Here is a 3,078-nt window from a genome sequence, read left to right as displayed (position 1 = left end):
CATCCCCTTCCGTGGCGGGTTCCACGAAGGGCGAAACTAGGGCGTGAAGCCACTCCCGCAAGTGACTCCACTCAGCCGAGAACGCATCTCGAGAACCAGAGACAAACAGTCACAATCACAATACAACAGCAACAACCGTCTGAATGAATCAACAACCATATACACGCTGCCACACAACCATTACAACAGAGACACAACGATCGACACACTAAACTATCTACAGAAACTGAGTAGGCGAACCTACCTTTAAGAAACTGCAACCAATCCATGCCAACATATGACATATCCAGCAATCAAGCAAAGCCTATAAGCACAACACAATCACCTATTACTATCAAGCAAACCCTAACTGTAAAGACAAAGGTACGGATGATGATGCCAACATACCTACAAGGAGAAACCCGGCAAAAGACCGCTACCTGACTCGAACTATGCTCTCCTAAGGCACAAGGACCTTCAAAGGGCTTCCATGGAGGTTTTATGGTGAAGGGAAGGGAAAGAGGCGACTGAAGGATAGGAGGAATGAGGCGGAAATGATTTGTGGATTTAACAAAACGCGATTAAAAACCCTCGCTGAAAACTCGATACTCGATCGAGTACCACACACACTCGATCGAGTAACCCCCTACTCGATCGAGTAACCACGCTACTCGATCGAGTAGCCTCTACTCTATCGAGTACCACTGATAACTCGTAACCCAAGACGGCTTTGGCACGCACTTCTAAGAACTATTCCCGCTCCCAAGGTCAGTCAACGCTGGTCAAAGGGTCCCTAAAAGGGCAGGCATTACATCCCCCTCGTCCCTTCCCCCCACCTATCGTGTCCTTGGGATGGACATAATCCATCTTTGTTGTCTTTATCTGGTGTTGCAGCTTGGAGTGATATGGTGTTCCCCTTCCCCTCGCCCTTTCTGCTACTTATCGGCTCCATTTTGTGTGTTTTAAAGTTCCGGCTGGGGTTATCTTTTCTTAGTGTGGTTGCATATAGAATTCTTTGAGTTGTTGTTGGGATTTCGTCTCGGTGTCGTCGGTTGTCGCCGATGACGGTCGCGTCCTTTTATTTAGGCGGGTTCTTTTCTTGCCTTGGTTAGTTTGGTGGAGACGCCATGGTTCTTGAATGTAATGAGTCAGTCTTGGTGTAACACCCCCGCACACCAGGATGCCTTACCAAGGACCATTCTAGTGTAAGACGGTGTTACCATCTCGGTTTCCCGAGGGAGTAGATCAAATTAGACAACTAAAGAACAATCATTCATTATTAACATGTCTTATAAAATACAGCTTACTACAACGTCTTTATAATAAAGGTACAACCATGACACTAATGACATTGCCTCTCTAGAACGGTAGCGTGATGACCCGATCCCTCCAATCCTAGCTGCCACAATCAACAAAACCTGTTAAGCCAACTGCTCACCATCCCCGAATGGATCACCGCAGGTTTCACAAAACAACAACAACGGGTCGATCGACTAATCAAAAGTAAGACGGAATAACAATATAAATAGCCGATCATCCTCTATCCCGGTCTCACAACCACGCACAATAACCGACTACGCCCGAAGGGTGTAGCCCTGCCAGATTACCCATCGCAACAGGTAATCCTCGCCGCCAGTGGGTGACCGCAGCCCATCCCACCTAGTCCAGCTCATCAACGAGCGACTAATAATCCCTGTCCCTTAATGTGCACATTGTTGGGAAATGTGTCCTCAACAATAGTGCGATCACATGATTTAAATATCATTATTAAATCTCATTTTAAAGAATACAATTGGGAAGTAATTTTTGTTACTGTCAACTGGTCAACATATATCGGTAATGATTGGCTGACTAGAGTTTGACATTACCGTCGTGTGATGGTGGTGATCGGTGGTGATTGACCCCCAGGTCATACCTATAGGGCAACACTCTTAATTGATTATTTAATTAATCGTATAACGTTACGAGTTAATTAAATTACTTGAAAAATTGACGGACGATTTTGGAAGTGAAATTTACGTATCAAATTGAAATGTGATTAAATGAGATACGGTCTGAGTAATCGAATTGTATCATTACTCGGATGAAATTATTGTTTAAAGAAACGATTGGATTTGAATGAATTATTATAAATACAATCTGTTGTGATTTATAAATGGTAAAATATTTTGGCACAAGTAATTATGAAATTACTAAGTCAATTTTTGTATGTGACGTATTTTTATTAATACGTTGATTTTTAATATGTTAAAAATACATAACAAATTTATGTCACACATGACATGTGACATATTGACAATTGACAAAATAATATGGAATCCATATTATGTAAAAGTGCCGAAATAATGGAGGAGCATTAGACTAAAATTATGTTTATATTTAAAATAGAAAACATAATGATTAAAAAGCTATAGTAGCCATGCAACCCTATTCATCTTGTGAAGACAAATATGGACATGCATTGGCTCCCCAAAAAGCTCCTCCCCACCGGTTTTCCTAGGGGATATTAGAGAGTTTTTCTCCTCTAATTTTATTCATTCATTCACATTTTTATTTCTAGTGTAAGAAACAAAAATTTCCTCTCTACCTTCAATGATAAATTAGAGAGATTATATACTCCAAAATTCCTTCTCCTCTACACGGTTTTAGGAGCTAAAAAAAACAAAATAATTTTGGTTCAATTTTTCACTAGATTAATATTATACTAGTATTTGTAATATTAATTTAATTAAGAGAAGCCTTGGGTATAAAGCTTAGGGAGAGATCTTATACTTAGATCTTGTTCATCCATTGGAAAAGCTCAAGATCAAAAGAGAAAGGTGATCTCTTTTGTGCCCTTATATCCGAAATCAACAATGTAAGGACATTATTTCTCTTCTTTTATATTATTGTTTGCATGCATAAAATCCGTTTTAATTTTATGACAAATTAGTTTAGCATATATGAGTATGTTAGTATGTATATGAATCTACATTTCCTTCAATCGGTATCAAGAGCCACGGTTGTTTGCATGCAAATTGGTTAAAAGTTTTTCCAAGTTATATGAATAACAAATAAAACTTGTAAAATTTGTGTTATTATGATATATCACGAAATTAT

This window comes from Silene latifolia, chromosome 1, assembly GCF_048544455.1.
Source record: "Silene latifolia isolate original U9 population chromosome 1, ASM4854445v1, whole genome shotgun sequence".
In the NCBI taxonomy this organism is placed as follows: domain Eukaryota; kingdom Viridiplantae; phylum Streptophyta; class Magnoliopsida; order Caryophyllales; family Caryophyllaceae; genus Silene; species Silene latifolia.
This window is presented reverse-complemented; position numbering follows the sequence as displayed.